At 50.2% G+C, this 14,729-nt stretch overlaps 11 non-coding genes across 11 annotated transcripts; all 11 read left to right on the plus strand.

Moving 5' to 3' along the window:
• Positions 1–313: 313 nt before the first annotated feature.
• On the plus strand, positions 314–504 carry LOC141310977 (U2 spliceosomal RNA). The gene has a single exon (XR_012348453.1). It is a non-coding gene; the product is annotated as a U2 spliceosomal RNA (small nuclear RNA).
• A 366-nt stretch (positions 505–870) lies between these two features.
• On the plus strand, positions 871–1,034 carry LOC141310688 (U1 spliceosomal RNA). The gene has a single exon (XR_012348167.1). It is a non-coding gene; the product is annotated as a U1 spliceosomal RNA (small nuclear RNA).
• A 951-nt stretch (positions 1,035–1,985) lies between these two features.
• LOC141310888 (U2 spliceosomal RNA) lies at positions 1,986–2,176 on the plus strand. The gene has a single exon (XR_012348366.1). It is a non-coding gene; the product is annotated as a U2 spliceosomal RNA (small nuclear RNA).
• Positions 2,177–2,542: 366 nt separating this feature from the next.
• Positions 2,543–2,706, plus strand: LOC141310689 (U1 spliceosomal RNA). The gene has a single exon (XR_012348168.1). It is a non-coding gene; the product is annotated as a U1 spliceosomal RNA (small nuclear RNA).
• A 6,471-nt stretch (positions 2,707–9,177) lies between these two features.
• LOC141310993 (U2 spliceosomal RNA) lies at positions 9,178–9,360 on the plus strand. Its single transcript, XR_012348468.1, has one exon. It is a non-coding gene; the product is annotated as a U2 spliceosomal RNA (small nuclear RNA).
• Positions 9,361–9,726: 366 nt separating this feature from the next.
• Positions 9,727–9,890, plus strand: LOC141310691 (U1 spliceosomal RNA). The gene has a single exon (XR_012348169.1). It is a non-coding gene; the product is annotated as a U1 spliceosomal RNA (small nuclear RNA).
• A 951-nt stretch (positions 9,891–10,841) lies between these two features.
• Positions 10,842–11,032, plus strand: LOC141310890 (U2 spliceosomal RNA). Its single transcript, XR_012348367.1, has one exon. It is a non-coding gene; the product is annotated as a U2 spliceosomal RNA (small nuclear RNA).
• Positions 11,033–11,398: 366 nt separating this feature from the next.
• Positions 11,399–11,562, plus strand: LOC141310692 (U1 spliceosomal RNA). The gene has a single exon (XR_012348170.1). It is a non-coding gene; the product is annotated as a U1 spliceosomal RNA (small nuclear RNA).
• A 951-nt stretch (positions 11,563–12,513) lies between these two features.
• Positions 12,514–12,704, plus strand: LOC141310891 (U2 spliceosomal RNA). The gene has a single exon (XR_012348368.1). It is a non-coding gene; the product is annotated as a U2 spliceosomal RNA (small nuclear RNA).
• Positions 12,705–13,070: 366 nt separating this feature from the next.
• Positions 13,071–13,234, plus strand: LOC141310693 (U1 spliceosomal RNA). Its single transcript, XR_012348171.1, has one exon. It is a non-coding gene; the product is annotated as a U1 spliceosomal RNA (small nuclear RNA).
• Positions 13,235–14,185: 951 nt separating this feature from the next.
• Positions 14,186–14,376, plus strand: LOC141310892 (U2 spliceosomal RNA). Its single transcript, XR_012348369.1, has one exon. It is a non-coding gene; the product is annotated as a U2 spliceosomal RNA (small nuclear RNA).
• The last annotated feature ends 353 nt before the right edge of the window (positions 14,377–14,729 follow it).

Below are 14,729 nucleotides of genomic sequence, written 5' to 3' on the forward strand. Positions count from 1 at the left end.
TCGACGAAATCCAAAATAGCCGAAAATTTCGTCAGTGCGACGAGCGAATCCGAGGCCTGCTTCTCGTCCGGCTCGAGCCAAGGATTCCGATGACACGAGGCACGTGGCTCTGCGACAAACCGTTTGGGAGTTACGAGCGATGCCGTACTCTCCATCGCTGCAGCGCCACCGCCCGGCCGATCGGGGCGAGGCTCGGTGACGTTGCGGGCGGGGGTGGGTACTGCCGTCCCCCGACGTTTCAGGGCTCTGCGACCGCCCGCGGCCGAGGTGGCCGCCGCTGTTTCCGGCTTCCTCCCCGCCGCCTCACAACGGCATCGCTTCTCGGCCTTTTGGCTAAGATCAAGTGTAGTATCTGTTCTTATCAGTTTGATATCTGATACGTCCCCTACCCGGGGACTGCATATTAAATTGATTTTTGGATCAGGGAGCTGGAGCCGGGGCTTGCTCCGTCCACTCCATGCATCGGCCTGGTATTGCAGTGTTTCCAGGAACGGTGCGCTTTCCCTATTTTTGTGTCTAATAGCAGAGCCGGTGACGTCGGGTTCAAAGCCGTGCTTCCCGTTTCTTGAGGTCTCCCCACCCGGCACGCCCATCTGAAGTCTTTGGAGTCTTCTGATAATGAGGTGGGGTAAAAACTCTGGGCTAATAAATAGAACACAAGAACGCTCAAACGACGTGATGTTACACACTTCTGTGCAGCGGGTGGCGCGATGCACCTAAAAGTTGTTTGCGATCCGCCATTAAGCAAGAGAAGAAGAAGACGCTTGGTCAACGCAGGGCACCCGCCCTTCCTTTGCTTGGGATGGGGGTCACCGTTGATAAGGATGGTAGACAGGGAAGCGGTTCCTCTGACAGGCGGCCTAAAGCTTCATACTTACCTGGCAGGGGAGACACCATGATCAAGAAGGTGGTTCACCCAGGGCGAGGCTCGTCCATTGCACTCCGGCCGTGCTGACCCCTGCGAATTCCCCAAATGTGGGAATCTCGACTGCATAATTTATGGTAGTGGGGGACTGCGTTCGCGCTCTCCCCTGGATTTGTTGGTTTGAAAAGGCAGATGTTTTTGTTGGGTTTTTGTCTCTTTTTTCGTTTGTTTGTTTGTTTTGCTGTGGTTTGGTCTTTATCTCTTTTTTTTCCTGGATGATCAATGGTTTAGAGAGTTGTTCAGAGTGAGGAGGTCTGTCACCTGGTGTGTGTGTGTGTGTTGTGCGTGAAAACAAAGTCACTCGCGGTCTTGAAAGATCGCCCCCTGGGGGGCGTTTCAGTTCAAATTTCTCACAGACCTCGCTTTTTGTTTGGACTAAGCGTTGCGTAGCTGTAGCTGTTTGCGTGTTTGTTTGGCTGTCCTTTTTGTATCCTTTTCCTATTTTTTTTGACCTTACAGCGCCACCAAGTGGCCAGTCGCAGCGCCCCTTTACACCTGACCACAGACCGAGCCCCTGCACAGGTGTGCCGATTTGGGTGAACCGATCTCATTCCTTGCGGGAGTTATAGCCATTTTAGCAAACTCGGCCACACGACCTTCCAACGTTTTGGGGTCCCCTCGCCAGGGTGAATGGAAATTTCCGGGTTTTTTGGATCATTATTGACAGTCAGACTCCAGGGAATCTTTCTGCACTGCTCCGGGTCGGACTGGGCCAAATGCCTAGCGCTGGTTTGCAAAAGTAGGTTTTCGACGAAATCCAAAATAGCCGAAAATTTCGTCAGTGCGACGAGCGAATCCGAGGCCTGCTTCTCGTCCGGCTCGAGCCAAGGATTCCGATGACACGAGGCACGTGGCTCTGCGACAAACCGTTTGGGAGTTACGAGCGATGCCGTACTCTCCATCGCTGCAGCGCCACCGCCCGGCCGATCGGGGCGAGGCTCGGTGACGTTGCGGGCGGGGGTGGGTACTGCCGTCCCCCGACGTTTCAGGGCTCTGCGACCGCCCGCGGCCGAGGTGGCCGCCGCTGTTTCCGGCTTCCTCCCCGCCGCCTCACAGCGGCATCGCTTCTCGGCCTTTTGGCTAAGATCAAGTGTAGTATCTGTTCTTATCAGTTTAATATCTGATACGTCCCCTACCCGGGGACTGCATATTAAATTGATTTTTGGATCAGGGAGCTGGAGCCGGGGCTTGCTCCGTCCACTCCATGCATCGGCCTGGTATTGCAGTGTTTCCAGGAACGGTGCGCTTTCCCTATTTTTGTGTCTAATAGCAGAGCCGGTGACGTCGGGTTCAAAGCCGTGCTTCCCGTTTCTTGAGGTCTCCCCACCCGGCACGCCCATCTGAAGTCTTTGGAGTCTTCTGATAATGAGGTGGGGTAAAAACTCTGGGCTAATAAATAGAACACAAGAACGCTCAAACGACGTGATGTTACACACTTCTGTGCAGCGGGTGGCGCGATGCACCTAAAAGTTGTTTGCGATCCGCCATTAAGCAAGAGAAGAAGAAGACGCTTGGTCAACGCAGGGCACCCGCCCTTCCTTTGCTTGGGATGGGGGTCACCGTTGATAAGGATGGTAGACAGGGAAGCGGTTCCTCTGACAGGCGGCCTAAAGCTTCATACTTACCTGGCAGGGGAGACACCATGATCAAGAAGGTGGTTCACCCAGGGCGAGGCTCGTCCATTGCACTCCGGCCGTGCTGACCCCTGCGAATTCCCCAAATGTGGGAATCTCGACTGCATAATTTATGGTAGTGGGGGACTGCGTTCGCGCTCTCCCCTGGATTTGTTGGTTTGAAAAGGCAGATGTTTTTGTTGGGTTTTTGTCTCTTTTTTCGTTTGTTTGTTTGTTTTGCTGTGGTTTGGTCTTTATCTCTTTTTTTTCCTGGATGATCAATGGTTTAGAGAGTTGTTCAGAGTGAGGAGGTCTGTCACCTGGTGTGTGTGTGTGTGTTGTGCGTGAAAACAAAGTCACTCGCGGTCTTGAAAGATCGCCCCCTGGGGGGCGTTTCAGTTCAAATTTCTCACAGACCTCGCTTTTTGTTTGGACTAAGCGTTGCGTAGCTGTAGCTGTTTGCGTGTTTGTTTGGCTGTCCTTTTTGTATCCTTTTCCTATTTTTTTTGACCTTACAGCGCCACCAAGTGGCCAGTCGCAGCGCCCCTTTACACCTGACCACAGACCGAGCCCCTGCACAGGTGTGCCGATTTGGGTGAACCGATCTCATTCCTTGCGGGAGTTATAGCCATTTTAGCAAACTCGGCCACACGACCTTCCAACGTTTTGGGGTCCCCTCGCCAGGGTGAATGGAAATTTCCGGGTTTTTTGGATCATTATTGACAGTCAGACTCCAGGGAATCTTTCTGCACTGCTCCGGGTCGGACTGGGCCAAATGCCTAGCGCTGGTTTGCAAAAGTAGGTTTTCGACGAAATCCAAAATAGCCGAAAATTTCGTCAGTGCGACGAGCGAATCCGAGGACTGCTTCTCGTCCGGCTCGAGCCAAGGATTCCGATGACACGAGGCACGTGGCTCTGCGACAAACCGTTTGGGAGTTACGAGCGATGCCGTACTCTCCATCGCTGCAGCGCCACCGCCCGGCCGATCGGGGCGAGGCTCGGTGACGTTGCGGGCGGGGGTGGGTACTGCCGTCCCCCGACGTTTCAGGGCTCTGCGACCGCCCGCGGCCGAGGTGGCCGCCGCTGTTTCCGGCTTCCTCCCCGCCGCCTCACAACGGCATCGCTTCTCGGCCTTTTGGCTAAGATCACGTGTCTGGTCATACGGTTGGGTTGCGATCGCCTCTTGGAGGTTTTTTTGGCTTTTGTCATTTAGTGACTTTTGTCCTAAACTTCCAGGAGGTACATTGGCTGCGCCTATTTTATCCGGACGATTCGGTTTTCGAGGATTCCCTTGGTTTTAAGGTAAGTTATTTATTTATTGTTTTAAAGTTTTTGTGTGTTTTTAAGTGCTGTTGGTGCCTCCATCATGTCGGCTGCCCGTGCCGGCGTGCGGAGGCACCACAGCGTGCGTTTTCTTTTTAAAGAGGTTGATGGTAAGCTCCTGGGGTTGTCACGTCTTGACTTCTCCAGGAAGCTGATCCAGAAAACCCTCACTTTTAAACCGGAAGAGCTACACTGCATTGTCACTTTACCACAGAACAAAGGATTTGATGTCAGTTTTAAGACTGCTTCTCTGTTAAATGAGTTTTGGCATAGGTTTGAGGCACGTAAGGCCCAGTTTTCTATGTTCACTGTGGAAAAACTTTCAGACAATTCACTAAAAACTGTGATTGTCAGAATGTTTAATGAAACAGTGAGTGGAGATGACATTTGTGTCTGGTTGGGCAGATATTGCACTGTTCGGAGTCAGCCAGTCAAAGTTGTAGATGAAGATGGTATTTGGAATTGCTCCTGGCGAATTCCCATCAAACAATGGGAAGATGCCGGGGGCTACCAGGGCCTGAAGCATCTGCCATCAATGATTGTGTTGGGTGAGAACAGAGGCTACATTCATTACCAAGGTATGCCAAAATTATGTCGGAAGTGTGGACAACTGGGACATTTAGCCGATGCATGCCAGGAGCTAATATGTGGAAAGTGTAGAGGAATTGGTCATGTCTTTGATGAATGTACCATTGGCAGACGGTGCAATCTTTGTGGTGAGACAAATCATCTCTACAGAGATTGCCCTAAGAGTTTTGCCAACAAACTGAAAGGAATCAAAATGGCCGCCCCACCGGAACAGCAAACTAACGAGGAGGCGGGTCCTGAGGTTTTGGCGGGAGATTCAAATCTCCCGCCAACCTCAGGGATTGGACAGGAAGGAGGAAGTGGGGCGGCCACAGGGGCGGAGGCAAACGAACAGAGGGAGGAAGCCACTCCTCAACAAGAGGAAAATGGAGGCAAAATGGAGGAGGAAGAGGAGGAAACGGCTTCCTCCCTAAAAACTGTCTCGGAGGTTAGTGGGGAGGAGAGTGGGAGTGAGACTGAATGTTCACTCCCAAATGCTCAAGTGCAAAAGAGACCCGCGGGATCTCCTCTGTTTGAAACAGAGGAGAAAAAAGCTAGGGCAGCACATCATCCTGATAGTTCGGACTCAGAAGGTCAGGAGCGCATGTGGCCCCTAGAGTCCCCAAATGAGGTGTCCTTTTTGCACTTTAAGCTAAGAACATCGTCACCAAAGGAGCTACAAGAGGGTCTCTCTGTAACACCTGAGGTGTCGAGCATTTTCCTGCCTGATCCCAGTTCCTCTGGGAAAAGGAAAGGGAAAATGAAACAAGATATAACATGATTTTAATTGTGCCTTTGTAGTCTTTTAATGTTTGTTTTCTTTTTATCTCATATCTTTTTAACCACACTGCTCATGGCCCTCACTATCTCTACCATCAATGTAAGAAGTGTGAGGTCCACTCTCAGAGCACAGAGTATTTTGTCCTTTTTAAAAACTTTTAAGTCAGATTTGTTTTTATTGCAAGAGTGTTCTCTGCCCTTTTTAACCAGGTACAAGAAGTTGGAGGAGCTCTGGCCATCTGGACCCTCCATATGGAGTGGTTCAAATTTTAATAAAAACGACGGAGTTGCGGTTTTAATCAATAATCCTAACATCTTGGTGAAGGGCAGCACAGTGGTGAGGGAAGGGCGGGCACTTTTAGCAAATCTGACCGTTTTAGACAGGGATTTTAATGTTCTTAATGTATATGGTTTTACGGAAAAAAATAAAAGATATGAGCTTTTAGAAGACTTGCAACCCCACATGTTAGGTAGAACTCCCCTAATAGTGGCAGGGGATTTTAACTGTGTTTTAACAAAAAAAGACAGGAAGAGGGTAGGAGAAGATTTTAAAGTAGACAAAACGTCGGTTTTATTGCAGGCTTTAGTTAGAGATTTTAACCTAGTCGACTGTTTTAAAAATCTGCATCAAAGAGAGGAGGGCTTCACCTGGTTCAGTGGTGATTGCACCAGAGCCTCTCGAATCGACTATGTGTTTACAAGGGACTGCCCGCCGACTGATGCTACATTAACCCCCCTCTTTTTTTCAGATCACATGATGCTGTCTTGCACCCTTTCACTGCCCACTGGTGTGACGGTAGGGGGAGGGCTGTGGAAGCTGAACTGTTCCCTATTGGAAGAAGAGGATGTAGTTAAGGAATATAGGGAACAGTTCAGCCAATGGCAGACCCTCCAAGACATGTATGACACACGTGCACAGTGGTGGGAGATGGTTAAGGACCGGACGAGACAGTTTTTTAAGAAGGTAGGTAAACAAAAGAAACATAAAGAAAAGAGACGCATGATGGGGTTGCAAAAAAGACTACAAAGGTATTTTAATCTTTTAAATAATGGTTTTGATTTTAAAAATGAAGTGAAAGAGGTCAAAAATGAAATGTCAGTTTTAGCTAATATAAAAAGTAAAGGGGTCATTTTAAGAAGTAAAGAAAGAGAAACAGAAGAAGGTGAAAAGTGCACTAGATATTTTTTTAAAAAGATTTTAAGTAGGGGTGGGAAGTTAACCAGTGTAAAATCAGGAGGGAGGGAATTAAAGACAACAAAAGAAATTTTAGAGGGTGTGGAAAATTTTTATGAGGGGTTATATAGTTTTAAGGAAGTGCACAACGATACATTAAGGGAAGTTTTAAATTTTATAGATAAGAGGGTTGACAGTAAGAACGTGCTTTTATCCCAGGATTGGACAGTTTTAGAAATCCAAAAAGCTCTTAAAGGTTTTAAGAGGGGGAAGTCCCCGGGAGCGGATGGACTTCCCCTGGAGTTTTATCTAACTTTTTGGGACATTTTAGCACACGACTTACTGACAGTTTTTAAAGAGTTTGAGACCCTCGACAGACTTCCAGACAGTTTTAGAATAGGGATAGTTTCTTTACTTCACAAAAAAGGCGACCGGACTGACTTAAAGAACTGGAGACCTATAACACTTTTAAATTTTGATTGTAAGATTTTTAGCAAAGTTTTAGCGACACGCATGTCGACTGTTTTAGAGGACGTGATCCACCCGGATCAAGCTTGTGCTGTGCCCGGGAGAAAGATAACAGACAGCCTAGTGCTGATTAGAGACGCCATCTGTTACGCGAGAGACAGAAATATTCGACTAGTAGTCCTAAATCTAGATTTTGAAAAAGCATTTGATCGGGTCTCGCACCAGTATTTGCTTCAGGTACTGAAAAATATGGGTTTTCCAGAGAGGTTTATAGCCTGGGTGGGACTGCTGTACAAAGGCCTAGTCAGCAAAATCCTTGTAAATGGGCATCTTTCCAAAGCTGTAAACATCCACAGCGGTGTCCGTCAGGGTTGTCCTTTATCTCCTCTTCTGTATGTGGCTTGCATCGAGCCACTGGCACAGATCTTGAGAAGGGATAAATGGATCAGAGGATTAAACGTTCCTGGGACAGGTGGACTGACAGCGACCTGTGTTTTATACATGGACGACGTAACTCTTTTAGCTACGGACGTTTTATCCATACGAAGAGCAATGGACTTGACTGACTGGTACGGTCGGGCCTCGGGCGCTAAGCTTAACAGAAACAAGTCCGAGGCCCAGCTCTTCGGGCCGTGGGACGGAGTTGACACAGGGAGACTGGACGTGGATTTTAAAGAAACAAATTTTAAGATTTTAGGTGTAAAATTTGACAAAGAGGGAGGTGGACGGGACAACTGGACTGACATGTTAGGGAAAGTTAGGCAAAAACTGGGTTTTTGGGGACTAAGACAGATGACTTTGGAAGGCAAGGTTTTAATTTTTAAATCTGTGATTTTACCCCTGATTTTACTTGTCTGTTCTGTTTTTAGTCCACCCCGAAGATTCCTGGGAAAGCTGGAGAGGGCGGTGTTTTACTTTCTGTGGGGGTCCAAGTGGGAGCGCTTGAAAAGAGAAACTGTGAAGAAAAGACCGGAGAATGGAGGAAAAGGCCTCCCAGACCCTCACCTGTTTTTAGGGAGCTACTTCACCGCCCTGCATTTTAGATATGCCATGACCCCATCCAAAGAAAACAAAACTGCTGCAATGACACGATTTTGGATGGGGTCTTACCTAAGGAGCTTAAAGATTTTACCTGTAGATTTAAAATGCCCAGTGTCTTTTAACTTACCCTATGAGTACAGTTTTATTAAAAAGTTTTTAAAGAGATACCTTTTAGAGAACCAAGATGTCACCATTTTAACTAACCACAAGCATCTTGTCTCTCTTGTGCAGGACCGGGAACCGGTGAGTCCAGTTCCAGGCCTCACATTACGTGAGGCCAAAGAAGTTTGGAGGAACGCTGCTCACCCCGCTCTCCAGAACAGGCACAAAGACTTGTCGTGGATGGTGGCTCATGAGATCCTCCCGGTCAGGGCGGTTATGCACTCCAGAGGCATGGCCAAAAATCCGATATGCCCACGGTCCGGATGCAACTCCCCGGAGACCGTGCGGCATCTGCTCTGGGAGTGCGGCGCTGCGCGGGACCTGTGGGCCAAGACTGGCCCCCTGTATTTCCCGTGCCTACCAGCAGGTGGGGCCCAGATAGGGTACCAGCTCGCCATCCTTGGGGTGGGCCGGGGCTTGAAGGACATGACAGCACAGGAATTTACCTCGCTCTGGCTCACCCTTAACGTCATCAAGGATGCCATCTGGGCCACCAGAAATCTGCTGGTGGGGAAGCGCGTTACGGTACCCCTCCATGCATGCGAGCTAAAGGTAACATCAATGCTGCAGGGGTACCGGACGACGATATTCGGACGAGGGGGCCGGGGTCGCACGGGGAGGGTCCCGGCCGCCACCGTCCCTGGCCGCCCGTAGATGCACCCTCACCACTCTGGCTACGGGAACAGCGGGCCAGCGGGCCGGAGGAGAGGGGATCTCCGCTGAGCCCAGGCAATAACATCGCACTGGCCTGTTCCGGGGAGTGGGGTGATGACATGCTTGATAAGGACTCACCCCCGGTTTTGCACAAGAGATGACTTTTAAAGTCTTTTAATTGGTGTTTTTATTGTGTTTTGTTGTATAAGATGCTTGTGGTCATTTTAAATCTGTATTTCATTTTATTTATTTTTTAACACACACACATTTTAACACACACAACAACATGGACTTTTAAAACAAGCAAACACAATGGTTTTAAAAGCATATTCTGTTTTTATCCAAAGTGTATTTTCCTTTTAAACCATGTGTATTTATTCTATTTATTCTATTTATTCATGCTTGTTTTTAAAAATGTGTATTAAAAGAAAAATGTATGTGTGAAATAATTGTTTGAAAATGGTGACAATAAAACTTTTTAAAAAAAAAAAAAAAAAAAATCTGTTCTTATCAGTTTAATATCTGATACGTCCCCTACCCGGGGACTGCATATTAAATTGATTTTTGGATCAGGGAGCTGGAGCCGGGGCTTGCTCCGTCCACTCCATGCATCGGCCTGGTATTGCAGTGTTTCCAGGAACGGTGCGCTTTCCCTATTTTTGTGTCTAATAGCAGAGCCGGTGACGTCGGGTTCAAAGCCGTGCTTCCCGTTTCTTGAGGTCTCCCCACCCGGCACGCCCATCTGAAGTCTTTGGAGTCTTCTGATAATGAGGTGGGGTAAAAACTCTGGGCTAATAAATAGAACACAAGAACGCTCAAACGACGTGATGTTACACACTTCTGTGCAGCGGGTGGCGCGATGCACCTAAAAGTTGTTTGCGATCCGCCATTAAGCAAGAGAAGAAGAAGACGCTTGGTCAACGCAGGGCACCCGCCCTTCCTTTGCTTGGGATGGGGGTCACCGTTGATAAGGATGGTAGACAGGGAAGCGGTTCCTCTGACAGGCGGCCTAAAGCTTCATACTTACCTGGCAGGGGAGACACCATGATCAAGAAGGTGGTTCACCCAGGGCGAGGCTCGTCCATTGCACTCCGGCCGTGCTGACCCCTGCGAATTCCCCAAATGTGGGAATCTCGACTGCATAATTTATGGTAGTGGGGGACTGCGTTCGCGCTCTCCCCTGGATTTGTTGGTTTGAAAAGGCAGATGTTTTTGTTGGGTTTTTGTCTCTTTTTTCGTTTGTTTGTTTGTTTTGCTGTGGTTTGGTCTTTATCTCTTTTTTTTCCTGGATGATCAATGGTTTAGAGAGTTGTTCAGAGTGAGGAGGTCTGTCACCTGGTGTGTGTGTGTGTGTTGTGCGTGAAAACAAAGTCACTCGCGGTCTTGAAAGATCGCCCCCTGGGGGGCGTTTCAGTTCAAATTTCTCACAGACCTCGCTTTTTGTTTGGACTAAGCGTTGCGTAGCTGTAGCTGTTTGCGTGTTTGTTTGGCTGTCCTTTTTGTATCCTTTTCCTATTTTTTTTGACCTTACAGCGCCACCAAGTGGCCAGTCGCAGCGCCCCTTTACACCTGACCACAGACCGAGCCCCTGCACAGGTGTGCCGATTTGGGTGAACCGATCTCATTCCTTGCGGGAGTTATAGCCATTTTAGCAAACTCGGCCACACGACCTTCCAACGTTTTGGGGTCCCCTCGCCAGGGTGAATGGAAATTTCCGGGTTTTTTGGATCATTATTGACAGTCAGACTCCAGGGAATCTTTCTGCACTGCTCCGGGTCGGACTGGGCCAAATGCCTAGCGCTGGTTTGCAAAAGTAGGTTTTCGACGAAATCCAAAATAGCCGAAAATTTCGTCAGTGCGACGAGCGAATCCGAGGCCTGCTTCTCGTCCGGCTCGAGCCAAGGATTCCGATGACACGAGGCACGTGGCTCTGCGACAAACCGTTTGGGAGTTACGAGCGATGCCGTACTCTCCATCGCTGCAGCGCCACCGCCCGGCCGATCGGGGCGAGGCTCGGTGACGTTGCGGGCGGGGGTGGGTACTGCCGTCCCCCGACGTTTCAGGGCTCTGCGACCGCCCGCGGCCGAGGTGGCCGCCGCTGTTTCCGGCTTCCTCCCCGCCGCCTCACAACGGCATCGCTTCTCGGCCTTTTGGCTAAGATCAAGTGTAGTATCTGTTCTTATCAGTTTAATATCTGATACGTCCCCTACCCGGGGACTGCATATTAAATTGATTTTTGGATCAGGGAGCTGGAGCCGGGGCTTGCTCCGTCCACTCCATGCATCGGCCTGGTATTGCAGTGTTTCCAGGAACGGTGCGCTTTCCCTATTTTTGTGTCTAATAGCAGAGCCGGTGACGTCGGGTTCAAAGCCGTGCTTCCCGTTTCTTGAGGTCTCCCCACCCGGCACGCCCATCTGAAGTCTTTGGAGTCTTCTGATAATGAGGTGGGGTAAAAACTCTGGGCTAATAAATAGAACACAAGAACGCTCAAACGACGTGATGTTACACACTTCTGTGCAGCGGGTGGCGCGATGCACCTAAAAGTTGTTTGCGATCCGCCATTAAGCAAGAGAAGAAGAAGACGCTTGGTCAACGCAGGGCACCCGCCCTTCCTTTGCTTGGGATGGGGGTCACCGTTGATAAGGATGGTAGACAGGGAAGCGGTTCCTCTGACAGGCGGCCTAAAGCTTCATACTTACCTGGCAGGGGAGACACCATGATCAAGAAGGTGGTTCACCCAGGGCGAGGCTCGTCCATTGCACTCCGGCCGTGCTGACCCCTGCGAATTCCCCAAATGTGGGAATCTCGACTGCATAATTTATGGTAGTGGGGGACTGCGTTCGCGCTCTCCCCTGGATTTGTTGGTTTGAAAAGGCAGATGTTTTTGTTGGGTTTTTGTCTCTTTTTTCGTTTGTTTGTTTGTTTTGCTGTGGTTTGGTCTTTATCTCTTTTTTTTCCTGGATGATCAATGGTTTAGAGAGTTGTTCAGAGTGAGGAGGTCTGTCACCTGGTGTGTGTGTGTGTGTTGTGCGTGAAAACAAAGTCACTCGCGGTCTTGAAAGATCGCCCCCTGGGGGGCGTTTCAGTTCAAATTTCTCACAGACCTCGCTTTTTGTTTGGACTAAGCGTTGCGTAGCTGTAGCTGTTTGCGTGTTTGTTTGGCTGTCCTTTTTGTATCCTTTTCCTATTTTTTTTGACCTTACAGCGCCACCAAGTGGCCAGTCGCAGCGCCCCTTTACACCTGACCACAGACCGAGCCCCTGCACAGGTGTGCCGATTTGGGTGAACCGATCTCATCCCTTGCGGGAGTTATAGCCATTTTAGCAAACTCGGCCACACGACCTTCCAACGTTTTGGGGTCCCCTCGCCAGGGTGAATGGAAATTTCCGGGTTTTTTGGATCATTATTGACAGTCAGACTCCAGGGAATCTTTCTGCACTGCTCCGGGTCGGACTGGGCCAAATGCCTAGCGCTGGTTTGCAAAAGTAGGTTTTCGACGAAATCCAAAATAGCCGAAAATTTCGTCAGTGCGACGAGCGAATCCGAGGCCTGCTTCTCGTCCGGCTCGAGCCAAGGATTCCGATGACACGAGGCACGTGGCTCTGCGACAAACCGTTTGGGAGTTACGAGCGATGCCGTACTCTCCATCGCTGCAGCGCCACCGCCCGGCCGATCGGGGCGAGGCTCGGTGACGTTGCGGGCGGGGGTGGGTACTGCCGTCCCCCGACGTTTCAGGGCTCTGCGACCGCCCGCGGCCGAGGTGGCCGCCGCTGTTTCCGGCTTCCTCCCCGCCGCCTCACAACGGCATCGCTTCTCGGCCTTTTGGCTAAGATCAAGTGTAGTATCTGTTCTTATCAGTTTAATATCTGATACGTCCCCTACCCGGGGACTGCATATTAAATTGATTTTTGGATCAGGGAGCTGGAGCCGGGGCTTGCTCCGTCCACTCCATGCATCGGCCTGGTATTGCAGTGTTTCCAGGAACGGTGCGCTTTCCCTATTTTTGTGTCTAATAGCAGAGCCGGTGACGTCGGGTTCAAAGCCGTGCTTCCCGTTTCTTGAGGTCTCCCCACCCGGCACGCCCATCTGAAGTCTTTGGAGTCTTCTGATAATGAGGTGGGGTAAAAACTCTGGGCTAATAAATAGAACACAAGAACGCTCAAACGACGTGATGTTACACACTTCTGTGCAGCGGGTGGCGCGATGCACCTAAAAGTTGTTTGCGATCCGCCATTAAGCAAGAGAAGAAGAAGACGCTTGGTCAACGCAGGGCACCCGCCCTTCCTTTGCTTGGGATGGGGGTCACCGTTGATAAGGATGGTAGACAGGGAAGCGGTTCCTCTGACAGGCGGCCTAAAGCTTCATACTTACCTGGCAGGGGAGACACCATGATCAAGAAGGTGGTTCACCCAGGGCGAGGCTCGTCCATTGCACTCCGGCCGTGCTGACCCCTGCGAATTCCCCAAATGTGGGAATCTCGACTGCATAATTTATGGTAGTGGGGGACTGCGTTCGCGCTCTCCCCTGGATTTGTTGGTTTGAAAAGGCAGATGTTTTTGTTGGGTTTTTGTCTCTTTTTTCGTTTGTTTGTTTGTTTTGCTGTGGTTTGGTCTTTATCTCTTTTTTTTCCTGGATGATCAATGGTTTAGAGAGTTGTTCAGAGTGAGGAGGTCTGTCACCTGGTGTGTGTGTGTGTGTTGTGCGTGAAAACAAAGTCACTCGCGGTCTTGAAAGATCGCCCCCTGGGGGGCGTTTCAGTTCAAATTTCTCACAGACCTCGCTTTTTGTTTGGACTAAGCGTTGCGTAGCTGTAGCTGTTTGCGTGTTTGTTTGGCTGTCCTTTTTGTATCCTTTTCCTATTTTTTTTGACCTTACAGCGCCACCAAGTGGCCAGTCGCAGCGCCCCTTTACACCTGACCACAGACCGAGCCCCTGCACAGGTGTGCCGATTTGGGTGAACCGATCTCATCCCTTGCGGGAGTTATAGCCATTTTAGCAAACTCGGCCACACGACCTTCCAACGTTTTGGGGTCCCCTCGCCAGGGTGAATGGAAATTTCCGGGTTTTTTGGATCATTATTGACAGTCAGACTCCAGGGAATCTTTCTGCACTGCTCCGGGTCGGACTGGGCCAAATGCCTAGCGCTGGTTTGCAAAAGTAGGTTTTCGACGAAATCCAAAATAGCCGAAAATTTCGTCAGTGCGACGAGCGAATCCGAGGCCTGCTTCTCGTCCGGCTCGAGCCAAGGATTCCGATGACACGAGGCACGTGGCTCTGCGACAAACCGTTTGGGAGTTACGAGCGATGCCGTACTCTCCATCGCTGCAGCGCCACCGCCCGGCCGATCGGGGCGAGGCTCGGTGACGTTGCGGGCGGGGGTGGGTACTGCCGTCCCCCGACGTTTCAGGGCTCTGCGACCGCCCGCGGCCGAGGTGGCCGCCGCTGTTTCCGGCTTCCTCCCCGCCGCCTCACAACGGCATCGCTTCTCGGCCTTTTGGCTAAGATCAAGTGTAGTATCTGTTCTTATCAGTTTAATATCTGATACGTCCCCTACCCGGGGACTGCATATTAAATTGATTTTTGGATCAGGGAGCTGGAGCCGGGGCTTGCTCCGTCCACTCCATGCATCGGCCTGGTATTGCAGTGTTTCCAGGAACGGTGCGCTTTCCCTATTTTTGTGTCTAATAGCAGAGCCGGTGACGTCGGGTTCAAAGCCGTGCTTCCCGTTTCTTGAGGTCTCCCCACCCGGCACGCCCATCTGAAGTCTTTGGAGTCTTCTGATAATGAGGTGGGGTAAAAACTCTGGGCTAATAAATAGAACACAAGAACGCTCAAACGACGTGATGTTACACACTTCTGTGCAGCGGGTGGCGCGATGCACCTAAAAGTTGTTTGCGATCCGCCATTAAGCAAGAGAAGAAGAAGACGCTTGGTCAACGCAGGGCACCCGCCCTTCCTTTGCTTGGGATGGGGGTCACCGTTGATAAGGATGGTAGACAGGGAAGCGGTTCCTCTGACAGGC

This window comes from Garra rufa, unplaced genomic scaffold (assembly GCF_049309525.1).
Source record: "Garra rufa unplaced genomic scaffold, GarRuf1.0 hap1_unplaced_003, whole genome shotgun sequence".
NCBI classification, from domain to species: Eukaryota; Metazoa; Chordata; class Actinopteri; order Cypriniformes; family Cyprinidae; genus Garra; species Garra rufa.